This window comes from Triturus cristatus, chromosome 1_1 (assembly GCF_964204655.1).
Source record: "Triturus cristatus chromosome 1_1, aTriCri1.1, whole genome shotgun sequence".
In the NCBI taxonomy this organism is placed as follows: Eukaryota; Metazoa; Chordata; class Amphibia; order Caudata; family Salamandridae; genus Triturus; species Triturus cristatus.
In genome coordinates this window covers 874,692,048-874,715,373 of record NC_140579.1, presented here as the reverse complement: position 1 = coordinate 874,715,373, position 23,326 = coordinate 874,692,048, and the positions used below count along the sequence as shown (strand labels likewise).

The window sequence follows — 23,326 nt, the reverse complement described above, 5'->3', positions numbered from 1 at the left end:
TGCAGAGGAATAAACATTCATATAACACCACAGATAGCTAAAACAACACTAGTTGACTTCATTAAAACGTGAAAGTGGAGGATGTTAACTATCACAAGTAGTAATGAAACAGTGTAAATATGCTAGTTTTTACACCTCCAGTGGGGAGATATGATCCCTACTATACAGGTCTATGATACACACTTTGTGCTGTACTGTATTTGGATGTCTGTTTTTGCTTGCAGTTGTTGCTCACATACGTAACTAACACATACCATTTACAACCAAACACCACTCAATCTGCCTATTGTCCTCTGTATTGAATGTTAGCCTATATTAGCATGGTGCTACAATTAAAATAAATAAATAAGTAAATGTGGAATCAACTAATTAATGTCATAAATGTTAATTTTTGCATACTCTTTGCATAAACACCTTAGAAAACATTGCATGTATATAAGTAAAAATAAAGTGCACTATCATAAAGTATGTACGTATTTTAATACCATGATTTTGACATCCCTAGATCCCTTAGAGAACCAGGTGCTCTTGAATGTCAAGACAATGTGCATTCCATCAGTGGCCTCCAGTTCCTGCTTGTTCCAGTCTGATACAGTTGCCACCTTTTGACCATGAAATACCACCGGCGTCCAAGTTTTCCCTTCAAGGTTTTTCAAGCACACCATTCTTCCTACAATAGAAGCCCCAACCACCCCAGAACCTACTTAAAACAGGCAGCAACACAACTGCATCGGTATGCCCCTGGACACCTAGCTTGCCACTTGCCAGTGGCCTCCAGTCCCAGCTTGCTCCAGCCTGATCCAGTTGCCACCTTTTGACCAAGTCACACCACCATTGCCCAGGTTTTTCCCGCTCACCGTTCTTCCCGCCAACAAAAGCCCTAATCACCTCAGGACCAATTTAATGCAGGCCCCAGCATGACTGTGCAGTTGACGTGCGCAGCAGGCACACCGCTGTCCCACCAAAGGCAAGCCCGTCTGCACCTGTCCGCACCTGGACCACGTCCAGCACCAGGAACTCTCACCCCACGACCATCCAATGCAACACCACAACCACAGCTGCCATGGGAGCCAACAAAAGCCCCCACTACTCCTCTGCCATCCTCCGCAACCTTAACAGCACACACCTGCAAGCACACTGCTGCCACGCATCTCCCAGCACCACGGTAGGACCTTTCTCCTGCACCCATTGCGATTTCACCTGCGACACCTCAGACGCTGACACCACCACCTCCAAACAACTGACACACACTACCACCACCCCGCACCAACTGTCTGTCATGCCCCTCAACATCCAATCCCTCAGAAAACATTCCACCAATATCTGGAACTTGCTCAGCAGCAACAAACCGACCTTCTCTTCCTGATTGAAACATGGCTCAACCCAGCCTCCAACCTGGAGATTACCTGCAGCCATCCTGCCCACCTAGAAGATGATACACAAGGACGAACACACAAACCAGGCAGAGGACTCACATTCATCTACAAAAACATGATTGACTGCACCACCTGCATGGACTTGGACACCAACCTCGTGGAACAACCTCACTCCAAAATACGAACAAACTACAATGCCACCGCTAAGGGAACCCTCGCCTATCTTCCCCCCGAGCAGAATTCTGCATCAACATCACAGACTTCATCACTCCCCTCTCCATCATATCAACAAACTACTTCCTCCTCGGGGACCTCAATTTCCACCTGGAAGACACCACAGACCCTAACTCAAAGGCCCTCCTCAACAGCTTCAGCCACCTCAGACACACTCAGCTCATCCAAGGACAAGCCCACATAGCAGGCCACACCCTCAACCCTAATTTCTCCTTCAACAGGATCATCACCACCCACACGACTCCGTTAACATGGTCTGACCACTACATAATACATATTAAGATACCCGCCCACAAAGCCACCCCACCAGAAAAACCCAAAGTACCATCAACACACTGGGGCAAAATATCCGAAAACTGGACAAAGACCCTACAGGAGCGTCCACCCAACCACACCGGGAACCTCAATGTCGACACCAAACTCTTCAGTAAAAGGCTCACCAACCGCACTGCTCCCACCAGAAACAAGACCTACAAAAACAACAAATGACCCAGCTGTTAAACGAATGACCTCAGGGAGTCCAGGCATCACTGCAAACAACTTGAGAGAAAATGGAAACTCGACAAAAACACCATCTCAAGATCCACAAACAAAGCCATCCTCAAACGCTATCACCAACAACTACAAGATGCAAAGAAAAAGGCTCTAACCCTCAGAGCTGAGGCTAGCTTCAACAATGTCAAAGACCTCTTCACCATTTTCAAGGCGTTCTCCAACTGCACAGATACCAACAACGGCATCATCCCATCTCAAGCACTCTGCAACGACCTCTCAAACTTCTTCAAACAGAAAATTGCCAAGATCTTCAACAAATTACAACCAGAGCATACCAATACAAACTCACCTGACCAGCCGGTCACCTCCTTCATTGCCAAACAGCAGCTAAGCAATTGTAAACCTCTCTCGAATGAAGAAATCACCACCCTGATGAATACCATCCACTCAGGAGCCCCCTCAGAACCCTGCCCCCACTTCATAAACAACCTTGGAAGAACCATCATCTCCCCCACGCTCACTGCTATCATCAACACCTCCATAACCACTGCCACCCTCCTGCCTAGCTGGAAAAATGTAGAAGTCAGCTCCGTGTTGAAGAAACCAACAGTGGACCCCAACACCCTCAGCAGCTACAGACCCATATTGCGCCTGCTTTTTCCTATGTTGCCCTGCTCAGCATCGCCCTTAGCACATACAAATGTGCATCAATCCTACCACCGGTTGCAGCCTCGATTTTCACTCTTGTCGATGTTGGCTTTTAGATGATGCATTTCTTAATATGATCAAACTGCTTCTCTGTCTCCTGGGCTGATTGTTCTTTCACTTGTCTTCCTCTTCGTTTTTTTCGTACCCCAGGATTCCGTTTTTAGACCCTCCTTTTCTCCATTTGTATTTCAGCCCTCTCAGGAATCATTGCCTTTATCAACAGGTCTTATGACCTATATGCCGACGTTTATCAGAACTTTACCTCTATTTCCTCTCTTACATCCCTGCCCCCATCCACTATGTCAACTCATCTTGTATTTTGGCCATTAAACCCTGGATGTCCTCTCACAAAGTTCCCTTAAATCTGTCAAAAACAGTTTTTTTTGTTTCCTGCACCATCGTCTATCATGTTCCCCTCATCTTATTTCCCTTTTTGCCTTTTGTTTGTAATCTGGGCAACATTTTAAACTTGAGTCCTCTTTTTCCCTGAACATGTATACTGTGTATCTGTTCTGCGGCTTCCCGCACCACAATCTTCGCAAGATTTGCCAGTTTCTGACTTTGAAATGCACCTAAACACTTATTCTTACTCTATTATGTTAAATAAAATGGGCTATTGTTACACTCTGCTGACAGTATGTTTAAGAACACTTGCTCCTTCCAAAGTGTGTTGGTTTCAGTTTAACTCAAAATGGCCATCATTATTTAATTTTGAATGACTAAAGCCCCACTGGTGTTCTCCAAACTGGCATATTAATGGACCATAATAAGTAAGGTTTTTCATTAAACAAATCACCTAGACAAAATACACAAAATATTATGCAAAAACTAAGCAAACCTTTTATTAATATCATCTGATAACGTGATTATTTTCATGAATATGGTCTTGATTTCGGTTATCTATTTATCCAATATCAACTAAATCTAATTTATTAATGCATTCCAATAACATGCAATGCCCGATCTTACTCGAAATGGCAATGCCTATCTTCCTCTGGTGAGTAAATTTCATATCGTAGATGTTTTGTGGTCCAAATAGGTTAGTTCCATTGTTTCTAGATAAAATAAACTCGCAACTCTAAATGTGGTAATGTCCTAATTTTTTTACCATAAACTCATCCTGTAATTATAATCGCAGATTCTTTATCAATTTATATTTCTCAATCTGGGTAGCGAAATTCTGATTTAATACTTCCATTGGTCCCTTTGATTATGCTGAATATACTGAGGAGAAAATATGGTTATTATTCTTTTGTTTAAATAGTTTACAATCTTCTTGACGTATTCATGTTTTTTTGGAGACAAAGCAAATCAGGGGAAAGGAGTGTTCGACATGAGTAGGTCACCATTAGATAAAAACATTTTAAAACTGAAATTTAAGTAATCAAGAGAATGATGTAGTCATAAAAGACACCCAAAATCATAGCTGCACGAATTAACCATTAGCAGTTATACACGTGGGTCGAAGTACCAAAACCTCAAAAGAAAATACATTCTGCGACTAGAATCAAAAAGTTCAAATCCGACCGAGGTGTGACAAAATATTTACTGGCGATTAGGAAAAACTGTGGTTGATTCGGATTTATAATCAAAAGTACCAATTTGTTTTACACAAGAGGTGAAAAAAACATGGTAAAGAGCTACTCTGAATCAATCAGAAAGATAGCGCCAAAGTAAAATGCGGAGCATAGGCCATCTAATTGTATTTTCTACCAGAAACATTAGGAAAAAAATGAGGGCCTCTATGTGACGGTGCAGTTCTAGTGAATGGTGACGTGAGTTTAAGAAGTGCACAGTTGAATAGTGAAAAACATATGCAATGTTGTCTGGTTCACGTATTACTTTGATACACTGATTAGAATGTTAAATCAAATGCCCAGACAACAAACTACTTTGTTGACGTTTCGACCCCAGTTCAATTATTTACAGGCGGTGCTTCATCACAAAATAGCACGGTAGCATCCTACAATGTAATGAAACACTTCTTACCCATTTGGAATAATATTGGTCATTTTGAATGACGGGACTACTTTGAATAATAATGTCACAGTCTTAACTCAGAAAGTATATTTAGAAAGGTCATCATGTAATTCATTCTGTACCTATAGTTAAAAAATATATTTATACCATCACTTACTATATAAATTGAAGAGCCACAGAGTGTCTGGGCAAGCTTGATGCAAACTACTGCGGTAATGACCGTGCAAAATGTGTTTTTCACATCTCGATTGGAACACCTGACCAGTGTTGCTCCTGCATTGTGCATTTAGGGAATATGAATGCATTAGTAAAAAAACGCAATGCCATGTAATAATCTTGTTGTCATAAGATGTGTCTCGAAAGACCAGAGAGGGGCCCTTTAAACACCGAGGAGGAGGTGGGGCACCAATATGACAAAAGTCAGATAAATTCCTCCTAGGTTAGCTCAATCAAACACTCACCATACATGCATTATCACCAAAATATAAAGGTCATAACCAGAAAAAATTATTTAGTATTACTAAAATAAGTCAATTTATTAAAAACCAGTGTATTGTGTGCAAAAAAACATAAGTATTACATAGAATACATAGGTCAAATGAACACACTTAAAAATATAAACACTAAATTAAAAAACCTTACGGATAGACGGAAAACATACAAATTCATTACATAAAAGTACAACAATTCTACTTCATACATTAATTTTTTTATTGTAACTTTTTTTATGAAGTAGAACTGTATTCTATGTGATAATTAGGATGTTTTGCACACAATACACTGGTTTTTAATAAAATGACTTATTTTAGTAATACTGAATAATTTTTCGGTTTATGACCTTTATATTATGGCGATAATGGATGTATGGTGAGTGTTTGATTGAGCTAACCAAGGAGGAATTGATCTGACTTTTGTCATAAGATGTGGGCAATGGTGCCAGATTTTACATCACCAAACATTATGGCTATGGCCCAACCGGTGAACTCATGCCGGTTACGTCGTTCCAATGGAACAACAGTCATAGGAGGCATTTGGCACGGCAACATCATCCAATGTTTCTCAGTTAGTCAAAAATAAATATAAACAAAATTGTTTAGAGCAAGAACAATTTGCATTGATGCGGAGAAAACCATTGTGTCCATTTGTCAGATCAAGTGGAGATTGAATGCTGCCCTGTGAAAAAAGAATGAATGAATTTCTTTCCTGCTCACCGAATGGTGGGGCATTTTATCCTACTGATTCAGTGTTCAATTCTTAGTTAGGCACGCTCCCCTCCAATCTGCTCTCTAAATCATGCAGCATAATTGTTTTAATTATAAATTACTTTCTATGCTTTAATGTATTTTGGAGACCCGGGATGTTGTTCTTTTTTTAAAGTAATGCGACTGACATTGTCAGGGTGAGTGTAAATGATAAATATATAACCATTGTTTCTGGACTTCATGATCTTCAGATCTTTATGCCGCTCTTGCTCCAAACTGTGTGGCGCCCAGAGAAGCTAACAAGATGTTCACTGTCCCGGGCCATACTAGTCAAGGTGATCAGGTATCAGTGTTGTGTAAACTGAAAGCTTTTTTTTCTCTGTATCCCTTATTTCATGCAGTTGGTCAATGATAATGCAAAGGATGAATCCTGCTCCGGCCACCTGACTGCAGCCAACCAACACCTTGAATGGCTCAGCGTCGAGTTTGTGGTTAAAACAAGTGTATAGAGGTTGACGCGAGACGCCTTTAAGGCTTGCCCCGGATCAACTGACAGAAAATTATATATTTAAATCAACTGATCAGATAACTTCACTCGACTGAATATTCTAAAGTTCAGATCAATCTCAGGTAGGGGTGACTGAATTTGTGAAGGTTTTTCCTCAGCATCTCTGAAATTTATTTTAAAACGTCACGAAGTTTAAAACATTTTTAAAAAGCAGAACTAGCGAAAGCAACATGTTATAATTTGATTTAGAAGATAATATAACCTTCCCCCCAACCAAAAACTGCTTGGATTCAAAGAATTGGGACTAAGGAAAGAAAAGATGCTTCAGACACATTTTGAGTGTGTACAGAATACTGTAGAGTGAATACCACTGACAAAACAGCATAAACTGGGAGGAGGAAGGAAGGTCAGGGGTATAACAGCATTAGGCACAGTATAAGACAATCATCAATAGGTCTCACCTTTATAATGCATGTGTCAAAATATTGGACTTACTAATGCTTGCAGCAGGCATTGTTTAGAAAAAGTAAAAGAAAAGACATTTCAAAATTCCAAAGGAAAAGCAAACAATACCTTAAGGTGTCACGTAAGTGTGCATTGAATTCAATATTTTCAACCTTTATAAACAGCATGGTTTATTTTTCAAATAATTTTTACACTGGAAGCTTTGTAAGGAACATAAAAAGCCTATTGCACTTGATTCAGCTCAAAAATAACACAAATAACTAGTTGCAGATACTTAAAAGAACATAACAGCATCCTGAGGTATTGGAGAAGTGTCAGAATTAAAAAAAACAAAAAACATTAATTTACTTTCCACAGGGCTTGGTAAAGAAACAAATACCAATGCCTGAGCCATTTGGTGCATGGCAGCAGCCCAGAGAAAAGAGTTAAGAGCAGCCAGGAAAAGAGACATTTGCTTTTACATATCCTAAATACTCCTTCTGCATCTGATAAAGCAGCCCGCTCTTCCAAAATTGCCATATATTCTGTAGTGCGGCAAGACAAGAGCTTTCATGCAACATGTGGAACATAAGAGATAAAAACAAAACCAACATGACGAAGTCTGCTCTATAGTCAAGCCCCGGCAGAAATATACCTAGTGCTAAGATTTTATGGATGTTCTGGGAGGGTCGGGGAACAACATGGAGAGAGGGTGTGTGAATGTGGGGAAGCAGCCCATGAGGGAGAGCAAAACATGACATGCAATCCTAAGTAGGGCGTAAAGAAGAAGAACAAAAAATGCTTCCTGGTGTGAGCCATGGAAGGATACAGGTCATCCAATCAAAAGTATAGTAAACAAGCGGTGCTCCAGGGCCAAACACAAGAAGAAGAAGAAGGAAGGCTATTGAATAAGAAACAAACAAAGCAGACTGACAAGAAGGCAAATATTGATAAGCCATGGGAATACCCAAAGCCCACTCTAAGTATTGGTACTGTGCACAATAGGTCTTGAACAGCAGATAGTTAGAACCTGTCTGTAGGTGAGACCTGACAAAGAGGCTATGGTTGCAGAGGACACCAGAGTGCACTGTTAAAGGTGTTCCCTAAGGTAGGACATTTGAAGTTTCAAGCTATGAAAGAGCTAGGAAGAGGAGTGCATTTATTAAAACGTGAGCAAGAATTCGATGTGACCGAAGTCATGGAAGGAGACAGTATAGCCAACAGAGGTAGAAGGCGAGTTAGTTAAGATGAGAAGTAGAGATAACAGGAATGTTTAAAGAGAAGTAAATCAAAATAAAGTCCCTCTCCCTCCGTCCTACCGAGTGCTTCTTGTCTCTCCTTCACTCGCTGTCTCCTTTCCATCTTCTCCTGTCTCTTCCCTTCGTTTACCTCTTCCTGACCACGCTCTGTATATACCATCTACCCCTCCTCGTTCCTCTCGGCTTCGCTTCCTGCCTCCTTTCCCCTCATTTCACTCTGCCTTCCTAACCTACTTTCATTATTCCCTCCATTTTTCTTATACTTTTTCCCCGCTCTTCTCTCTTCCTCTTTTCTTGCCCTCTCATCCTTCATTCATTTGTTCTTCCTTGCTTCAGTCACTCCCCGCTTCCTGTGACTCCTTCCCATTTATATTTTCTCGTTCCGCCTTCCCTGCTCTCCTGTCCAATCCTCCCTAAACTCAGTTTTCCGGTTCCTCCTGTTCTGTCTCCTTGTTAAAAACGATCCAGGCTTTCAAGTGACATAGGGGACCCTACACACGTCTGCACTTCCCAATGAGTAAGAACCGTTTGAAATGAAAGACAGCAGTTTAAGTACAAGAGTCTAATCACGGAAAATGGGGGATCGATGTTATAAAATGTTGACTTCAGAAGAACAATTCTGCACCAGTATTTGCACTGCTCGACCAGTAGATTATCGGCTTCTGCCTTGAAATAACAGCACACAAAAGATATTTGCACCGACCTGCTGCAGCGAAAATTAGATATGTACTGACTGACCAATACAGCCCGGCTGATGGGTGCAAAACCAGCATTTGCACCCGCCAGCCTCTGCAAAAATTGTTTTTGAGCAAAGATCTGTGTGCATATGCTGCTTTGCTGGTCCTTTGGTGAAAGTAAGTCTGCAAAATTGTACGGCACCATTGTAATTTGATACATTTTGGCTTTCGATGTAGTTGTGGGGAACACTTGCCAAACTTGGGCACAATTTGAATTTTTGGTACATTTTTAAACGGTGCGCAGGGACTGTGTGACACTTTTGCACATCCTAAAATGTCACAATGGGGTGAAAAATGTAAAGTAACCTTGTTGCTGGGCATTTTCACCTCTCCACTGCATTTAAACATTGATGATAAACTAATGCCAATGCCATTACGGAGTTGATGACGAAGAGGTGAACAATTCCAAGTAGTAGGTACACTACTTTACCTCAAGTTATTCCCATTTTTTCCACAAATCCTCTAAATACACTGTATGTGCTGTGTGGTAAGTGCTATGAACATGGCACTGCAGCATCACTGACTGCAGTGTGCAATGAAATCACAACCATAGGCTTCACCTGCCTTGGCTTTCGACACAGTTCACCCAGTGGCGTTGCAAGAGGGGGGTGCCGGTGGTCCATCCCGGGTCGCATGAGTTTTGGGAACGCCAGCACTCCCCCTCCACTCTTACATTAAGCCTCTGTGGGACTTCAAAGGCAGGGACCGCCATGGGCGGCAAAGTGTCTAGCTATGCCACTGGGTTCACCCCCCCACAATACTACAGAGGCTTCAGGACATTGCAATTTATTCTATCGACCAATAATTGGCCCACCAGCAGACATCATCTCATCCTTTAATCTCTGTTATAACTACGCTTATGGAACACACATTTTGATGCCCTGGTACCAACATAGGGGATTTGCCTTCTCCCGCTATTCTCATGTCATTGATATGAAATGCTCACCCCCCTCCGCCCAAAGCATTCAGCAAAAATGTGGGGAACTTTAAGTCTATTAACTACCATTCCTCTACATCACCTTTGCCCCAATGGGCGCCCCCACTCATCCACTGTGCTCCCCAACCTGCTGGTTTCAATTGCCCTACAGCACAAGAGGCCCATTGATGAAACTAGTCTGACACCTCTTCCCTCCCCTCTGCCACTCTCCACCTCGGGTACACCATCCACTAGCCCCCCACTTCCCTTCACCTCCCAGACTACTTACCTCCCTACCTATGAGGAATCCACACTGCTTACCCCTCTCCCTCCTTTGAGGTGTCTCCTTTACTATCTACCCCTAGACCATCCACCCATACTTTAAACCCTCCCTCCATTGAGGATAAGCTGGCAGACCTCAAGCATGATCTCTTAAAGTTTAGGGCGGCAAAGCATGCATCTTTTGCTCAGGTCTCACCCTGAGACATATACAAACTGCTCCGATGTCCACCTGTGAAAACCTGGATATCCAAATCTGGAACAATGACAAGATAGTTTGTATAATCCACACAATCTATCACCGCCCCCCTCCCCCCCCCCCAGGTGATAATCTTCTCTTCATGGAACAAATAATGGAGACCATATCCTCTAACACTGACCAACACCCAAACCATATCTTCCTTGGGATTTCAATTTACACTGGAATGATGCAAATGATCCCTTCAAGGTTTTCCTCTCCGACCTAAATGTCACCCAGTCCTGCAATGGACCTACACACAACAAGGACTCCACCCTCAATGTAATCATAGCTACAGACAACGCCATACAAATGGATGCCACATCACTTTGTGACTGGTCGGATCACTACCTAATCTAATTTCTCATCTCATCTTGGTAAGGGTGCTCCTTAGACAAGGACAAAGGCCAAACAATGGTCTCAAGATATGAAGAACATCAACGTAAATGATAAAACTAACATTAATAATAATCTACTTCCTCTGCCCCCTAACTTGACACATTTGGATGACCTTACTGAACATTACATCCACTCCATGACAAATATGTTAGACTCAATTGCTCCAAAGCAACTCAAAAGGATACCCAGCAAACCTTCTGAACCATGATTCAATTGCTCCCTTAACGAAGAAAAACACAAACTAAAGCTAGCGGAGAGATCATGGAGAAACTCTCCTTTCTTAACAAATCTGAAGCAGTTGAGGACGACAAGAAGTGCATATAACAAACATATCTGTAGCGTCAAAGCTGATCACTTCACAGCTCGACCACACCAAAAACAGACCAAAACAACTTTTCGAAATCCTCAAACAACAAGCTAACCACTCAACTAACCAACAATCTGCACTCAAGGACTCAATCCCTAGAAGTGAGGAGATCTCTGCACACTTTATTGAAAAGACAAGAAAGATTTAATTACAATTGCAACTAACCTCAACAAATACTCATTACCAGACCCAGCCCACCCCCTCTCCATGGCTACCCTTGGTGGGTTCCCCTCTTTCTAGCTCTATGGATTATACTCCAAAAAAGAAGGTGTGGTGGAATACCTTTACACTGCCAGACGATGCTTAGCTACTCAAAACTATAACTTCATTAAAACCTCCAAATCGTTTCAATGATTTTCTGCCGCCAAGCTCTTCAAAGAGTTTAGATCTTTCATTCTGCCACTCTGGTCTAACATTGTCAATGAATCTCTCTTGCAGGGCTTGATCCTGATTGTCTCAAGATAGGCAGGCAGCCACCCCATCCCAAAGAAGCCAAATGCAGACTTTACTGATCCTAACAACTTGTGACCAATTTCTAATAACATGACCTTAGCTAAACTACTTGAGAAATGCGTACACACACAACTCTGTAATCACATCAAACAATTTCAACTACTTGACCAATACCAATTGGGTTTATGATCAGGTCACAGTACTGCAACTGACACACATTGTTGATAGCGCCCTGAGACCAGCCGCGGTCCGTGGAGGGAGTTCCGTGGGGCGGAATGGCGGGGCGGGGGAGGGGCAGGGTGGGGGGTACTAAACACCGGAGTAAGGATAATTGGAGGTAAGCAAACAATTAAATAAATAAAACGAATTTCGTAGCGCGCGCTTCATCACAAAATGCGATGCAGCGCGCACTACGAAATTCGTTTAATTTATTTAATTGTTTACTTACCTCCAATTATCCATATTCCGGTGTTTAGTACCTCCCACCCTGCCCCTCCCCCGCCCTTCCGCCCCATGGAACTCCCTCCACGGACCGCGGCTGCCTGAGACTCCTTGACCAGAATGAATCTTGCCTACTTATACTTCTTGATCTTTTCTCGGTGTTTGACATGGTGAAACATGACAACATGATTGATCTTCCTGAAAAAAAAGATGGGGTTCTCGGGCCCAGTTTTAAATTGGTTTGCCTCGTTCCTACATAATAGAACGCAAAGAATCAAAGTCAACCATTCCCTTTTTTAACAGTACGCCGGTCTCAATTGGAGTGCCGCAAGGATTCGCACTCTCACCAACGCTTTTCAACTTGTTCATGGAGCCTCTCACCGGAAATCTGAACTGCTCAACCATACACTGTCACATGTACACCAATGATACTCAATTATACATGAAAACTTCTTCACTGGATGATATTGAAACTCTTAACTCTACACTTATGAAAACTCAGCACTGCTTAACTCACAATCACCTTATGCTAAATACACTCAAGACAGAATTCCTCCTGATTTCCCCCCACAATCATCTACTCCCATTCACGATTGGCTCAAACAACTAATGGCTCTCAACTGCACTCCACATGTTGTTGACTCCACTAGATCATTAGGCATAACTCGGGACAAACACCTGAAGATGTAAGACCACATCAGTGCAAAAACTAGAGGAGCCAATCTCCATCTCAACACTTTAAGGACAATCAAACTGTTCCTGCCTCCTGATGACATGCAGCTAGCAGTCCAATACCTAGTTATCTCCTGTTTAGATTATGTAATTGTGACCCTGGCAGGGCTACCCAAAGTTAGACTGGCCCCTTTAAGGGCTTCTATGAACTCAGCTGTCAGACTCATTACGGGATCAAGTAAATGTGATCACACCACACCTAATTCCACTCAGGTGGCTCTCTCTCGAAGCAAGGATTGGGTTCAAGATAGCCTGCTTGATGGACAAAACTCTTCATTATAACACTCCTGTTTACCTGGCAAAAAAACTTGAACTATCTGGCGTGAATTGAACACTCTATTGTTGAAACCACAAAAATTAAAAATGATGAGAACTTATGACCATGCCTTATATGGTCTTGCTCTGAGAATATGGAACGCTCTTTCTCTCGAAATCAGAGCTAACCCATCAATCGCCTCATTCAAAAAAGAAGTCAAAGGGTTGCTCCTGAACGTCTACCTGCAACAATAGACCTGAAGTCTCCAAAACTAACATGTACTTCTTGTTTACAGCACTGATCTAACATTCAACTATGCAATCTGTACTGCTTTATATTTACTATGATGTGGGCTGTTCTTTTCGCATTTTGTTTGCTCAATTACTTACATGTTTAGTATTTATACCTTTTCCTTTTTATCTTGCATGCTTTTATGTACAGTGCTCTGATACCCTGACGGGCCATGTTCACGCTATATAAAAGTTTTCTAATGATAATTTGTAAAGCGTGAAAGCTCCTCTGACCTTGACTCCTGTGACATGGTGAAACGCCCACAAGCAGTTATCACCGGATGCCGGCCATCCACCGTAAGACCACCCCTTCAATACTGGAGATTCTTGTGTGAGGCAACTGGAGGAATCGTCAATCCCCCCAACCACCCGGCCTCAGCAACTAGCACCTCCCCGCCACACGGAGGCTAATTCAGACAGCTAGGCAGACAACTCTCTGGTTGGCGGCTGTTCCCTTCTGTTACACCAGTGTACCCAGACTGACATTTGTCAAAATATAAACATCAAACAATTAAGGGGCAGACTTTTCAAGTATAGTTTAAAAACTGTATCGCTCTGCCTTTTAATTAACAAGCATTTGCAATGCAAATTGGTCTCACATTTGTGAGAGTTAGAGGTATTGGTGTTGCAAATGAGAATGTCTTTTACCCATGTGTTTTGGATTGGCGCAAATGTTTGTGGTATGGAGTGGATTTATGTGCATTGAACTTGTTAGTTGTGGAATGGTGTGTGGTGGAATTGTTTGGCATGGCGTTTAATGGAAATATGTGGATAGTAATTATGTGGAATTGAGTGCACTGTAATTATGTGGCGTGGGATTGTGTGTCAGAGTGTAATTATGTGGAATGGCATTTTGTGTGGTGGAGTGGTATTTTGTGGAGTTTGATTATGCAGTGTGCTATTGAATTATGTGGCATGATGCGGAATTCTGTTGTGTGGATTGGATGTATGTATTGTGTAATTGTGCTGTTAAATTGGAAAAAGTGGTGTGGAAATGAAATGTGTAGAATTAATTTGTGTGGTGTGGAAGTGTGTGGTGCTGAGTGAAATAATGTTGATTGGACTTATGTGGCATGGTGTGGAGTGTATTTGTGTGGACTGTTTTAACAAGTTTAAAAATGCACCTGTTTTACTGCCAGCTTGGCTTCTTGTAAGCAACGACTAGAAGTACAAAGTGTGGGTTTACGCACTGATTGCATGTTTTTAAAACTCATGGGTAAAAGACATTGTCATTTTCAATGCCTATAGCTAAAACTCTTACAAATGCGAGACCTATTGCATTGCAAATGCTTGTTAACAGCAATTTGAGGCTACATCCTGAAAGCCATGTTGTCCTCTGACCCTTAATCAACATGCAGTGACACCCCTACTCTTTTTTGCCCCTTCACCCATATTGAATTCAATGCTGCCTTTCTACATTTGCAAATCCTTGGGCATAAAAGGATTTTCCGTGAAAGGGCTCCAATGTGTGCATTTTTAAACAGACTTGTGATAACAAAACTGTAAGTGTATGTAAACAGCCGGAGAGTGTTCCGTATTTGAACACTGAACTAGAAAATACAAAATAGTCTTGGTGTAGGAAGGCGTCTGCAAACATGCAGAAAATAATATACCTGCAGCTATTTATATGTTATGTTGACAATAGCTTGAAAGCAATAAATCATTGTGGGGGTGGTGAGTGTGACCTGCAGGGCCCTACTCTGAATGTATTGACTTGAGACATTGGTGTGGTTGACTCCGCTTTTACGACACACACCTGCCTCGAGATCTTATCGGATCAAACAAGACTTTTTTCTCAGTACCAGCAAACCACAAATTTATTTATTGGCAGAGTTTTATATAGTGCTGGCTAGACCCGGAGGTATCAGAGCGCTTTACATGAGGATCAGCGAGTTACAAAATTGCATTAGTTACAGGAGGCTAGTCTAACATAGGAAAAAAAACAGTGTTGCACAAAAACATGAGTTACAATAGCATAGCATATACACATGTCCTATGGGGTATAGAAGGGAGAGGGGGAAAAGGACAAGCATTTGCAATGCAATCGGTCTCGCCTTTGGGACCTCATATGTATTTAGCTATGCAGCACATTAGCCTGGATGCTGAAACATTTACTGTTCTTTAACATGGAGGAAAAGCAAGCACCAAACTGCGTGGCACGCCAGGTATGGGAACATATGGAGAGAAATATTGCCCTTTAGTGGCATATGGTATAGTCCAAAGCTCTGTTTTTAATATAAAATCAGGGCCTTCATTGGTCATATCACTGAAAATACAAGATTTGAAAAAAATATTATTGTCTACGGGTGCTCGTGGAAGACAATTTCTATGGACTGGAATCTAGAGAATGCTAAAGTGATTCTGGTATTGTACTGACCTCTGCTGGTCGTTTTCTATCAAGAAAGTTAAACAGAGGCAGATGCCAGAATGATTGAAAAAAGAAAGTCCCTCAGCAGAAAGCAATTCTGGTATCTTACTGACCTCTAATGGTCCTTTTTTATTAAGACAGTTAAATAGAGGCAGTTGAACAGAAAAGAAGTCTTTGAGTGCAAGCAGACAAGTCCTAGGGCTGATCTCCAGAGCCCACAAAGCACATACACATATATGTGTATACTAATATATAAGTATATACTAAAGTATATAAAAGAGGTCTCGAATGCTTGACCTAAAAATTACTAGATACTAGAGGTCTTGAATGCTCGACCTAAAAATGACTGGTTGTGTATAATATTGAAATATAAAAAGATCATGCCGACTGGTTGTGGAACTAAAAACACATTGTTTGGAAAAGCATAAATGCTAATATATTTAATATTTGACTACAAGCTATCCAAAAACACATTGACCAGAGAAGTGCTAGAGCACACAAAGTTTGATTGTAGCAAACAAACTCGGACAAATGTGGACACGAAAGATAAAGTGCGAAAGCAAGTGCGAAAGCCTTGTTAATCAAAAGCAATTTATTTTTGTACAAATATGAATTAGTAATAAAGTGAGAGAGAGAGAGAGAGTGAAGAGAGAGAAATAAGGAATAGAGAAAAAGAGAAAAGTTAGAGAAAGAGAGAGAAAGACATGCAAGGTGAGCTGGGAAGATGTCACCTTGGAGAAGAGCACTGGACTTCTAAGGACGTTTATTTTGTGGTATACTGAGGAAATGTGGGAAAGGCTGAGGAAGGAAGTTTCTGGTAAGATGGGTAGAGGTTGAGGCCTGACACATGTCCGCAGGGTGGGGTGTGGTGATCCTGGAGAAGAACGTTTGACTGCTAAGGACGCTTAACTCGAGTGTGGTTTAGAAGCTGTGGGGAGGGATGAGGAGACTTCTTAAGAGATTTCTGCAGATTTAGGCTTTAGGTATGTGTTGGAAAGTGGGTTATTGGTAGGGGCAAATGTAGGTCTGCCCTGCCATGGTGGGGTTTCAATCTATTCACATGCAGGACCCTGTGAGGGTTCCTGGGGGTGCCAAGGTCAACCAAATAGGTAACCTCACCCTTCTTTTATAAGATTGGATAGGGCCCACTCCACTTGTCATGGAGGGCCCTGGAAGCTACAGGCTCCAGCACCCACACCAATTGTCCTGGAGTATACTCGGGCATAGTAGCCTTTTGATCATACCAGTGCTTCATGAGCTCCTGGCTGGCCTCCAGTTTCCTGTTTGCCTTGTACATGTACTCTGCCATTCTAGATCTCAGGCCTAGCACACAATAAAGCACATTGTCCTTTGCTTCCTTAAGAGGCTTCTCTAAAGACTCTCTTAGTAGGATCAATGGCCCCCTCACAGGGTGTCCAAACACCAGCTCAAAAGGACTGAAGCCAACCCCTTTCTGTGGCACCTCCCTGTAGGCAAATATTAAGCATGGGAGGAGAACATCCCATCTCCTCCTGAGTTTCTCTGACAACCCATTTATCATGCCCTTTAGGGTTTTGTTGAATCTCTCAACAAGACCATTTCCTTGTGGGTGATAAGGGGTGGTGAACTTGTAGTTGACACCACACTCATTCCACATAGCAGTCAGATAGCTGGACAGGAAGCACGTGCTCCTATCTGACACCACCTCTTTTGGAAAACCCACTCTGTTGAACACACCAAGCAGTGCTCTAGCCACAGCAGGAGCATCAATGGTTCTAAGAGGTATGGCTTCAGGGTATCTAGTGGCGTGGTCAACTACCACTAAGATATACCTATTCCCTGATGCAGTAGGTGGGTCCAGGGGACCAACAATGTCCATCCCCACCCTTTCAAAAGGAACCCCAACCACTGGCCGTGGTATTAGGGGAGCCTTTGTCTTGCCCCCTGCCTTGCCACTGGACTGACAGGTGACACAGGAGCTGCAAAACTCCTTCACCTTTTCAGACATATTGGGCCAGTAGAAATGGTTCACCAACTGGTTCCGTGGCTTTGTCTGTCCCAAATGTCCTGCCAAGGGGATATCATGACCCAAAGTCAGAATGAACTCTCTGTACTTCTGGGGCACCACCAACCTCCTGGTGGCTCCCTCCTTGAGGTTTCTGGCCTCAGTATAAAGCAGTCCATCTTCCCAGTATAGTTTGTGAAACCCACTGTCATCCTCTTCCTCTTGCTTAGAAGCAATCCGCCTCAAGCTCTCAAGGGTGGGACAGTCACGCTGTCCCTGACTTGAACTCCTCTCTGGAGGGTCCACCTGCTCCTTTCATTTCTGCACAATCTGACAGCTCTGGCAGGGATGGAGTCCCTCCCTCAGAGGCCAGATCCTCCCCATCAGGGTTAGATTCTTCCTGCACCTCTGGAGTTCCCTGGGCTGGCTCACCAGGCCCAGTGCCCTTGTCCTTGGATGCTTGGCCCTTTGTTCCAGGGTCCAAGTGTCCAGCCCCTCCCTTCTGGCTAGTCTGTGACCTAGTCACAGCACATACCCACTCAGGGAGCTCCAATATTTTCATATGGAGTCCTCTCTCTACCTCTGACCACACAGAGGCTTCAAGATCATTGCCCAGTAAACACTGGACTGGGAGCACCTTTGACACAGCTACCTTCATAGGGCCTGTCATACCTCCCCATTCCAAATCCACCACAGCCATAGGATGGAGTTTAGTAGTGCTGTCTGCATATGTCACCTGGTGAAACTCACCAGGTAACAACCTCTCTGGATGCACCAGTTCATCCAGGACCATAGTTACACTACCCCAGTGTCTCTGATAGCCTCAACCTCAGTCCCATTCACTTTAGGCCTCTGCCTGTACTTGTCCATGTTTGGAGGTAAGGCAGCAAGGGTTGCAATATTCACCCCACCCAGGGACACTTAGGTTGCTTCCACCACCTGACTACCCCTCTCTGGGGCACCATTCTCCACCCCTACACTGACACTGGCAATCCCTGTGGATGGCCCCTTAGGGGGGAGCTTCTTGGCGCAGACAGCATCTCCCCGTATGTGCCCTGGTTGGTTACAGTCAAAGCACTTACCCACCTTTGAGGGATTAAAGAACCTACCATTCTTTCCCTGATACCCCCTCCCTTTGAATTTGGGTTGGCTCGCCCCCCCCCCTCCTTGTGCAGGTTTTTGTGAGTCTTTGGAGGACTCTTGGTTTTGACCTTCCTTTCCCTGGGCTTTCCCCTGGGGAGGGACCTGTCCCCCTTTCTTCTGGTCACCCCCCTGGTGCCGAATGGAAACCCGGGTTCTCACCCACTCATCAGCTGCTTCTCCCAGCTCTTTGGGGTCTGTCAGCTTAGAGTCCACTAGATACTGGTGTAACTTCTCTTCTGCACAATGAGTCAAAATATGTTCTTTCAAAAACAAATTATACAATCCATCATATGAGTCAACTGTGTTACCAACAATCCAGCCTTCCAGTGCTTTCACTGAAATGTCCACAAAGTCTACCCAAGACTCTGAACTCAATTTCTGGGTGCCTCTAAACCTCACCCTGTACTGCCTGGAGTCAGACCAAATCTCTTGACTAAGCATGCCTTCATCTGCTGGTATGATTCTGCATCCTCTCCCTTCAGGGTTAGGAGCCTATCCCTCCCAGCTACTGGAATCAAATCCCACAGGAGTGCACCCCAATACCTAGAGCTTGTGGTACAGTAGTATATGTGGAGTTTGAGGCCTCAAATATGTCCTCTGGGTAGGGAGTGGTCACCCTGGCGATGAATTCTGGACTGCTAAGGATACTCACCTTTTGGGTGTTTGAGGACCTGTAGGGGAGGATGAGGGGAGAAAGCTTGGGCTATGGCAGGATGTTTCCAGGTCCAGTTTAATTATAAAAAAAACAAAAGAAGACCAATGTGCGCCCAGCTTGATAAAATCTAAATTACTGCTTGATAGAAAAAATCAGCTGGTAACCAGACACACCCTTTGAATAAGGTCTCTTGTCCCATCAGGTCTGTCTCCATTGTGTAGCTCCCTTCTATTATGTATCATGAGGTGTGAATACTCCCTAGTAAAGTGTGCGTAACACATATAAAAGGCTGGCTGCTTTATAATGCTTGACTGCAGCTTTGTACTCCACCCCCTGTGGCCCATCTTCAAAAGTAGAAGTTTGGTTTTTGTAGGTGATGTGGTAATAAACTGCAAAAAAAATCACGGCAATCGTTTTTATTTGTAAACACATGAAAAACAGAGCGTTCAGAGAAACACACAATCAACAGAAACGTAAAAAGATCACAGCGACTGGGTATGTTAAGCAAACACGCTGTGCTGGATCACGGTGAATGGAAATTTTTTAACAGAACTTAAAGTGAAATTGTGAGGATGAAGATCTCAGAGTGAAATGCCCATGTCCTTTTTTGTATGTTTATAACTGTTGTTAAGGTGCAGTTAAGATAAACAAACACAGCGTAATATGCATCCGGAAGCCAATATGTAAAAGCATTGTTAATCGCTAAAATAGTTCTTTCTTTTTCTATTAAGCATAATTTATTTGCCAGTGGGCAAAAATCAAATGCACATTTTTTTTAAACTAAGTAAGTATGAAATTGTAAACCAATCCAAAACACATCGGCTTAAGAAACTAATTGCTAATTAACTGTGACTAAATGAAGGACATTGCGTTTTTTTAACGTAGCAAAAACGCAGCGGCCATAGCGCCTCTGTGTTCAAGTGTTTCTTGGCGGGTTTGGCTCCGATTGGTCCATTGATAAAATGCAGTCACTTGGGCCGTGCACAAGGCAGGTGGCGGAGCTAAGGGCACTGGGTTTTCTCAGCCCCTTTCTCACTGAGAAATCGACCCTCTGCCCTGTCCTGGGAACTGCTGGCATCGTGTCACGGTTTCAAATGTTAAGCCTCACTTGTGCAATTGGAGACACGCCTCACCTGTGCTGCAGCCGGAGACCTCAAGGTCGAGGGAAAGGCTGGATATCGAGCTGCTGGATGTGCGGCGCTTCGATGCCTGGTGGGGAGAGAGGAGACTGAGGAGGGGCGGGAACATGAGACAAGGAGCTGAGGGGAAATGCAAAGTTGAAAAGGGCGTTGGAAAAGGGCTTTAAGAACCGGAATGAGGGAACGGAAGAGGAATAAGGCTATTGGTTGTCCGGCTGCTCTAAAAGTGAAAGCGCGCACGGCGCGCTAAATGCAAGCAAAGCACGTCCTGGCGTATATACAGATATAGTGCTCACAAGAATAAAAAAAAAAACATTGGCAATGCAATAGTACTTGCATTTACTCGACGCATATTGCATTGAAAACAAAAGTGCCGGCAGGCAAGAAGACACGAACGGGAGTGGGGGATTGGGGGGGGGGTGCGTAAGAGTCACAGACTGAGGGAGTGGGCGAGTGGGGGAGACAGGGAAGAAAATAGTGTTAGGAGTAAAGGGGCCAATAGCCGTGGAAAGATACAAATGATGAATGAGGAGGGACTAACAAGCCTCAAACCAATCAGAAAGCAGCATTTAAGACAAAAGCCAATGGGCAGAGAGTGGGCAGAGCTTCCATGAAGCTTCCACACTACAGTATTTACTGCATGCCTCACAAAGCGATAGTGCTTTCGCGCTGCAACACTAAGCGAGACCTAAAAAAGGGAAGGAATGAAAAAAAATGATTTTTCAATCAATGAGGCAGTATCAATTCTAAATGCAATGTCCGGGGCTCCTCTTGCGTGTTATGTGCATTTCTAATAGTTGAAATATAACCACACGCTACAAGGGGTACATGAAGTTCTCAATTTGGAGACTTGATAGCTCAAAAGATAATATTGTTCAGCTGAGAAAGCATTTCGACCAAGTTCCCAAGTGTAACTAGCTAGGCCACACCTCTGCTTTTCCCTCAGAATTCTGGACCGTGCAGCATTAGTTTTATGCTGGGTTAAATACGACTCCAGATTGCAAGAAAAAAGCCCAGACTGGCCTAAATAGTCTGGCGTGGACCTAGGACACTTGGCAAGTGATAGGTACCTTCAATGCAGGTTAGTCTGTGGTCTGCAGAACAGTTAATATAGCTATTTTAAAGTTGTACTGTGTAATCCTGCCACCTGGGCCTCCTCTCACCCCTGGGAATGATCAGGAACAGACACGAGCAGAGAGAATAAATCAGAAGCCGAATACGAAAAAATTGCAAACTGAGGCTGCTGAGAGGGGGAGGGCCTGAAAAAGCCATAAATCGACACCAGCGCGAAGACCTGGAAGAACAAGGAACACGCCTGAAAGAACAACACACTAGTGTTAGCACCGCAAAAAGGGGAAGCAGGAGCGAGACTGGCCAATTTAATTAAAAAACATATGGAATTCAAACATTGCAATGATATCACTTTCCGGTGCGATAGGGTGAGGCGGTTCTCAGCTGAGTGTTTAATGCAGGCAGATTGATCATGACTGTAATGGATAAGAGGTTGCTTGTGCATGTGTAATCAGCGCTGCGGCCACAAAAAATACATGGGACACTTGTTAGACTCTCGGCGTGGTCCCGAGTGCCTTACCGCGGGCCACGCCCCTTTATTTATAGCTGGCGCGTGACGACACGCGCCAGAGCTATCAAAATACTTCCGACGTGGGTAGACTGCACCGCTACCCCGCGTTGGAGAACACTACATTCCTTCTAACCTTTATTAAACAACAAACAAAAAGTGATCATGTAGATTTGTTACCAGTCACTAGAATTCCAGTCCCAGGTCCGTCACACCATGAAGTCGGTCAGCCAGGAGGATGGAGCCGGGTTTCTTCTCAGGCCATATCTGGAGTGCTCTCCCCGTGATGATAGCAGTGATGGGGTCATCCCCTGCGAGACTTCGCTCCCAGGGGATCTCACTGGGGACCTTGGCAGACCTCCGACTGGTGTTTCCGGCAGTAAAGGGGCACCCTGGTCAGATCGGTTCTCATCTTTGGTGGGGTCGTCCCTTGATCACCATCTGGGCCTTCCTCCACTGCCGGATGACGTGGCCTGGCGTCCAGGTTTTCTGACAATTGCAGGTCCGGAGTTCCGGCGTGCACCTTTTTGAAGAAAGAGATGTTGCGTGTGACTTCCTCAGTTCCTCTTCTGGCTGTTATCATGGTGCCGGTTCGGCGGATAACTGTCCAGGGCCTATGTTCAAATGGAAGCCGGAATTTGCTCCCAGGGTACCTGTCCTTGATATAGACTCTGTCTCTCACTTGAATGGCACATTCGGTCTCGTCGGTCGGCGCTGGCCTGATCATTGGAGCTGGTCCTGTTGGCTAGGACCTTTCCAGCGTCAATCTGAGACGGGGTCCAGCTTGGGTGATGCGGGATGGTGTCTCGCACTACTCGGCCCATGCTTGCCTGTCCTGGAGCTGCCTCGGTCGTGAGATGGGGCGTCAAACGGTATTCTCTCAGGAAACTGTATATGGCTCTCTCGAGCGGTGATCAATCGGCATGCGCAATGCGTATTATTTTGTTCAGAGTACGCATGAACCTCTCTACTTCCCCATTTTCTTGAGGCCAGCACGGGGTCACTTTCCGGTGCTGAATCCCCCAGGCCTTGAGATAGTCAGCAAACTCTTGCCCATTGACGGGTGGGCCGTTTTCTGTCTTCCCCACTTTGAATATTCTGTGTGTGGGGATGGTCTTCTCGAATTTTGTAACGACCTCTGTGG

The 23,326-nt window shown here is 43.7% G+C and overlaps 1 protein-coding gene across 1 annotated transcript in view; it reads right to left on the bottom strand.

The window, feature by feature from the left end:
- Positions 1 to 23,326, bottom strand: part of LOC146871219 (olfactory receptor 6E1-like) — a 45,495-nt gene that overhangs the window by 5,480 nt on the left and 16,689 nt on the right. The window lies entirely within an intron of this gene.